The sequence below is a fragment of the Saccostrea cucullata genome, unplaced genomic scaffold, assembly GCF_032062105.1.
Source record: "Saccostrea cucullata isolate Sc308-1 unplaced genomic scaffold, CSIRO_AGI_Scuc_v1 ctg3030, whole genome shotgun sequence".
NCBI classification, from domain to species: domain Eukaryota; kingdom Metazoa; phylum Mollusca; class Bivalvia; order Ostreida; family Ostreidae; genus Saccostrea; species Saccostrea cuccullata.
In genome coordinates this window covers 79,770-86,927 of record NW_026939815.1, presented here as the reverse complement: position 1 = coordinate 86,927, position 7,158 = coordinate 79,770, and the positions used below count along the sequence as shown (strand labels likewise).

Genomic DNA, 7,158 nt, shown 5'->3' with positions numbered 1-7,158 from the left:
AAATATCAGAGGTTGGATCAGGTTCAGTGGAGGAGAGAGCATCCCTTATCAACCAGTCACGCCTGCCGTGTTCTCCTTGTAATGTTCGGGGGGAAGGAAACATCACAATCCAGTGCATAGAATAATGGCCTGACTATCACGTAGATTTTGTCATGTTTAATAAACTTATGAGTTCAAATACTGTTTGTTTTATCCACATGTCATGTTACATCTGTAGTTATCTAAAAAAAATTATCTCGTTATTCGGGTGACACTAGTTTTGCTACAAGGAGTTTGTTTATTTGAATTTTTCGTCTTAGCCAATCTTGATAGCTGTGCGTACAATTTTATTAGCCTGTAAAAATTGGACACAGTTCCCAGTATAAAACCGTCAATTTGACCGGCTTAAAAACCCAAATTGGTTTCTTTCAGGTTTAGGGTGAATGAAATGATTATGATAGTCTACTGTATTTATAGCTGTTGTGGTAGTAAGGAGGCGATTAAATAGGTGGCAGGATGAATAACCCAATCTTATCCTGACTCTGTTTTGCATCAATGTCAACGTCACTGTTGGCTGGAAACCATTCAGACTCTCTCTGACAATAGGTAACACGTTCTTATTGTGGGGAAAATGTATTTGCACGTGTTTTGGTCTTTGTGGCATTCTGCTTACGTGAGTTAGGATAGTAACGAACATTCTCATCTGATCCATTTTCATAATTTTCGATCATGCATCAAAAGAATTTTGAGTATTTTGCTACCCTGCTACCTTGCGGGTCTTTTTCCTGACAGTATTTATAAACCAGAGCTTTTTTTCATTTATATTTTTGTACATAAACAACTTCAAATAATAAGCCTCGTAAAAAGTCTAATTATTTTCTATGCAAGAACAACAGCACGTAAAATATCAAACATTTTTACCCGCTCTTTAAAAAATAATGTTTGGGACTTTTATGCAGTTTTTGGACAAGCATCTACCTCATTTGATTAAATAGACTTTTTACATCTGGAGTGTGTATATGTTAAATCAAGTTGATATGTAAATTAATAATAAATGGACAAAATTATGTACAAATAAGTGCTGCAAATTAACAACTTCTAATAAATGTTGAGATGTAAGCATTGGTGATAAGGACAACTACTTTTAAAGGCAAAATAGTCCGTTCAATTTTAAAATCCATTGAACTCTCTTCATAATATCTGATTAATGGACTACTATCAAAATTAATGGACTAGATCTAACTTCTGTAGCATTTGCATTATTGAAATATTTGTACAGGATATATAACAGTGTATTGAGTGTTCTTAAATCATATTCTTGTTTAACACAAAACGTGTTTTTCCTAGACTCCAAAATGCCTATACATTGTATTACAGTTACACATTTAACTAGACCTTATTTTTGTCGTTCAACAAAAACGGAGGGCTTTTCGACCCCTTAAAATAAAGAATCTTAAAATAAAGATCAATATTTTACAATAAAGAAAAATCTCATAATACAATATGGCAAAAGTTCTTTTGAGATCAATATTTGATTGGAAACATAACAATTCTCTTTGTACATCAGTGTGTACTCAAAGAGACATAACTCTTTCGTGGTTATTAAACAGATTCGAAAATGTACTGTTTTTCAATCCACTAAAACTCCAATAAGGGGTTAAAAAGTGACCCCATGGCCCATAATTTTTAAACTGTACTCTTTATACCTCATGTAATGTCAAAATTAGTTTGAAGATTGGTTGAGAATTAGATATGTTACAGAGAAAAAACCGTTTTCTGTACTGACCCCTAAAATCCTTTCTATTTTAGGGATTTTTATTTTCAAGACCTTAGAACCTGGAGACAATGCTAGAGTTAATATTCATATGAAATTTCACGAGACTTGCTTGCCTACCTTCTGAGATAATGGAACAATCATGATTTCAAATTTAACATAGAAATCTCCATAGGCAAATTTTAGGTACTTATAAAAAAGGAAGAACAGCTCATATGCATACCGAAATTGAAACATAGAGAGTATATTAGACTCTAAAAAAGGATGACAAAGTGAGATAACTCTTGCACAATTATTTTTGAAAATACAGTTAATTCTCGATAAACCGCCACCTTTTGTTATTTAGAAATCATGGCGGTATAACGAATTTGGCGATGAATTGAATTTTCCATCTTTTAGGAAATAAGACGTAGAGTTATCGTTCTTAGAAATACCATTTAGCGATTCTATTCTGATTATTACATGTACGTGTATATATAAACATATTTCTAAATTTGAAAATATTTCAAGTAATTTTTTTTATGTACAATTTCGCTAGAGCAAAATATTCAGTTATGAAATAAAGACAGGTACATGTGTATGCATGTAAATCTGCACGTCTGACATTGCAAAAAAATGGTTGGGTAGATCGTCGTAATATATTGCCTCTAGTACTTAAAAAAAAGTTCTTGAATAAATTCATTGTTTATGACATCAATGTTAATGAAACATTCGCAATTTCTGACTTATAATTAATTTTTAAGCAAACTTTGCATTGTTTTTAAAAGCAGAGATCATCAAAATAATATCGTTATCGGCGTACTTCCCAGATAGCATGACTATGTTGGGCCAACGTTGGTAAATGGTTGTATTGTTGGCTGGTGGTTGGCGTTGGGCATTTAACGTTGGCCCAACGTTGGGCCAATGCCAATAGGATGCTTTTCTATTTTGATCAAATATAAGTTGGGAAGACAAAGTTGGCCCAACAATGGCGCTATGTAATAAATCTGAGCTTTCCTGTATTTTTTTAACGTTGGGAATAGCTGCATTGAAACCAACGTTGGCCCAACGTTTTAAATGTGCCCTTATCCATAGTGACCAAGATCATTGGGTATACAACTATTGTCCAACGACGACCCTTCATGTGCAGAATATGCTATAATTAAGTTTTCTGCATGTTGGGCTCACCACACTGGACCAATGTTGGCCCAACGTATATGTAATATATCTAAATGATGGTGTTTAAAAAATAGTTAAAATATACGTTGGCCCAACATTAGCCCTACTATGCAATTAGCGCTTTACTACTGTTTCTATGCTGACGTTGGAATAATACATTTACCAACGTTGGCCCAACGTTAATATAAAATAAAAGAATGTAGAAAATATTTAGTATTAGCCCAGCCGGTAGGCTGATCCAGCCGGGGAGGGGTCTTTGATCTAGGGATTTAAGTTATTGAATTTACATTTACCCTAGCTAAAACTGCAGTTGGCAACAAATATCAATTAGTACATGAAATATTTTTTTAATTTTCTTTCTCTCTTTTTGTTCTTATTTTTATTTTGGTTTCATTTTTGTGTTTGTTTTTAGTTTGTGTTTGTTTTTTACCAGTTAATGTTCAATCAACAATTTACAGACTTGTATAAAATCTTAGGAACACCTATTACATAATTGCGCTAAAGTGCTGGTCATATCCTGAGATAAGAGCAAAATTCACTGCTTAAGAAATTAGGTCAACATCATCATTGCTTCTCACAGCAGGAGACTGGCCAGTTTCCTCGGTTACTGCGAAATCTGATATATCAGGATGGTCAGCAGGTGTGACCACTTCACAATTTCGCATTTGAGCAGCTTGGTGCACACGTATTATATTTGTGAGAACAAAGGAATTTGGATATACTGCTTCCCTAGACAATATATGTAAGTATATTTTATAATTTGCTTTGATTTTGTCAAACTCTCCAGCCCAGTGTTTGCTATCTGTCTTTTTATACAGACATCGTACACACATGCACATTTATGAATGTTATACACTATGAATGTGTTAGCATTTACTTTTAGGCAAAGAATTTATGCACAATTGGAGGAGAAAATGTAAAGTCCACTGTTAGAAGACTCTTATCCTACCTTTTTGCCAATGACCTTGCCTTTCGGATCAATTGGAATCAAGGATATAGTAACCAGTAAAAATTATATTTATTTACTTTATTCTGAAAGGGTGAAAAAATCCCCCATTATTTAATTATTTAGTTGTTTAATTAGTAAATCTAAACGTATAAGTTGTAATTTTGTCCCAGGTAAAAAGCTGGAAATATCGTATTTCACCTCTCAGTTGTAGGTGTACAAATTATTTGATCAAAATGAACAGTAGACCACAAACTTAAGAACTTGAAGCCTATAAAATTAAGAATGTCATCAATATACGTCTACAAATTTGTTACTTTGAAGGACTGTCCGAAAAAAACAAGGCAACAGTGGAAGCGAAAGACAGCGAAATTTGCGCCATTGTTAAAGATTGGTTCCACTCTGCCAGTGACCGGGAAGGGGGACGGAAAAACCCACCACTCTGCCAGTGACCGGGAAGGGGGACGGAAAAAAAGGGAAGAGAGGAAGAGGAGAGATGAAGAGAAGAGGAAAGAGAATTAAAAAGGAGGAGAAAGTGCAAATGACACTGAGTAAATAAAAGAGAACGAATGAAAACTGTTTAAATTAATAATATGAAGGATTGCTTGACATTTAATTGTAATTAAAATAGATTTAAAAATACAAAAACATCAACGATTAAAATCAACAGCCAATACATGGATTTTTTTTATTTTCTTATCAGAATATTCCTGAAAAAATCATATTATTCAAGAAAAAATATTTTGAATGTCAATCCGAAATTCACATAAAATGGAGTTTACTAGAATAATGCGAACCATGTTGTGGATGCCGTGAATATACATGTATTTTACTCTAATTGTCCGCAAATGACATTTTTTTATTCTTTGTAAATCAAATGTTAGTCATGCATTGGGTAATCAATTTAATTTTTCCACCGTGTTGGACCAGTGTAGGCCCTACACTTTCCTAGCCATTTATTGTTGGCCCTACACTTACTCCGTAAGCTGTTTATTGTTGGCATGTTGGCCTCTATTCTTACGTATCTATTTATTGTTGGCCAACGTTGGCCCTTAATTCACTTACAATGTTATAAAGTATGTTGGCATAATGTTGGTATTGCTATAATATATTAACATGACATTACTGATATTGGCCCAACATTGGCCCTTCTATAACATGCCATGTACTATGTTGGTCTAATGTTGGCCCTACGATTACAAAAATACATTAGAACGGTGGCCCAACATCGCCCCAACATGTTGGGCCAACAAAGGGCCACAGTGCACTTAGACATTGCGCCAACGTTGGCTGCCAACGTCGGCCCAACAAAGTGTGTTACATTGGGCCAACATTGACCCAACGTAGTCATGCTATCTGGGTTTACAACGACCGCTTTCGTTGCGAAGCCTTGACTAAATGATTTTATTAACAAAATACAAAATTATTCTAACAGTGCATGTTAAAATTATTGTTTACATAATTGCCTGTACCTTGACTGGCTTTGCATGCTTTTCAACAGAGATAAGATTAGTGTCAATCAATTAGCCGCGCTTACATGCACCTGTGGCGGTATTATCGAGATAATTGACACCTAAAAACGGACGTTTGTTGTGAAAACAGGGTGGCGGATGGCGGTATGCGAATTTGGTGTTATAAAGAGAATTTTATATAGCAGGAAAAACGTTCTTGGGAAATCATGGCGGTATTGCGAAAATGGCTATGAATCGAGTGGCGATAATTCGAGAATTGACTGTACTTGAAAATACAAAATTTCAAGTCTCTAAAAGTCCTTTAAGGGGTTAAAAAGTGACCCCACGGCCCATAATTTTCTAATTGTTCTTTTTATGCTTAACTCAAAACCGAAATCAGTTTGAAGATCTATGGACAAATTAAAAAGTAATAAACCGAAAAACTTATTTCTGTACTGACCCCTAAAATCCCTTTTATTTTAAGAAATTTTATTTGCATGACCTAAGCACCGAAAGGCAATGCTAAAGAAGTTTTTCATGTGAAATATTATAAGACTTGCTTGCTTCCTTTAAAAAATAATGGACATCGTATGATTTCAAAGCTAACATAGAAATCTCCATAGGCAATTTTAAGGTACTTATAAAACCGGAAGTACTCTACATATCCATACCAAAATTGAAACATAGAGAGCATATTAGACTCCAAACAGTTTGACAAAGGGAGATAACTCTTGCTCGATTATTTTTGAAAATACTTAAAAATACAAAATTTCAGGTCTTTAAAACTCCTATAAGAGGTCAAAAAGTGACCCCACGGACCTTGATGAAGTCACAACAGTATCAGAGTCATTCTGCATACAAAATATTACAAGAAAATGTTGAATACTTTAAAAGATAATGTTCCATGATTAATTTAGCATGATTTCAAACTAAACATAGAAATCTCCATAGGCAATTTTAAGGCACTCTTAAAACCGGAAGTACTTTTCATATGCATACCAAAATTGAAACATAGAGAGCATATTAGTCTCCAAACAGGTTGACAAAGGGAGATAACTCTTGCACGATTATTTTTTAAAAGACTTAAAAATGCAATTTTTCAGGTCTCTAAAACTCCTATAAGGGGTCAAAAAGTGACCCCACGGACCATATTTTTTAGACTGTCCTTTGTATGCTTAAGTCAAATCTGAAAACTATTTGAAAATTCATTGAGAAATAAAAAAAGTTATGGGCAAAGGTTTGTTTGCAATGTTGGCCCCTAAAAATCCCCTATTTTCAAAAATTTCAATTCAATAATTTGATGATGTCACAACAGTATCAAAGTCATTCTGCATACAAAATATTACAAGAAAATATTGAATACTTTAAGAGAAAATGTTTCATGATTAATTTAGCGTGATTTCAAACTTAACATAGAAATCTCCATAGGCAATTTTAAGGCACTCATAAAACCGGAAGTACTTTTCATATGCATACCAAAATTGAAACATAGACAGCATATTAGTCTCCAAACAGTTTGACAAAGGGAGATAACTCTTGCACGATTATTTTCTAAAAGGCTTAAAAATGCAATATTTCAGGTCTCTAAAACTCCTATAAGGGGTCAAAAAGTGACCCACGGCCCAAAATTTTCAAATTGTTCTTTTTATGCTTAAGTTAAATCTGAAAACTATTTGAAAATTCATTGAAAAATAAAAAAGTTACAGACAAAGGTTTGATTTCAATGTTGGCCCCTAAAAATCCCCTATTTTTAAAAATATCAATTTAATAATTTGACGAAGTCACAACAGTATCATATTAATTCTGCATACAAAATATTACAAGAAAATGTTGAATACTTTAAAAGATAA

The 7,158-nt window shown here is 33.6% G+C and overlaps 1 long non-coding RNA gene across 1 annotated transcript; it reads left to right on the top strand.

Moving 5' to 3' along the window:
- Positions 1-3,428: 3,428 nt before the first annotated feature.
- LOC134254054 (uncharacterized) lies at positions 3,429-4,267 on the top strand. Its single transcript, XR_009989242.1, has 3 exons — positions 3,429-3,653; positions 3,795-3,916; positions 4,182-4,267. It is a non-coding gene; the product is annotated as an uncharacterized LOC134254054 (long non-coding RNA).
- Positions 4,268-7,158: the final 2,891 nt, after the last annotated feature.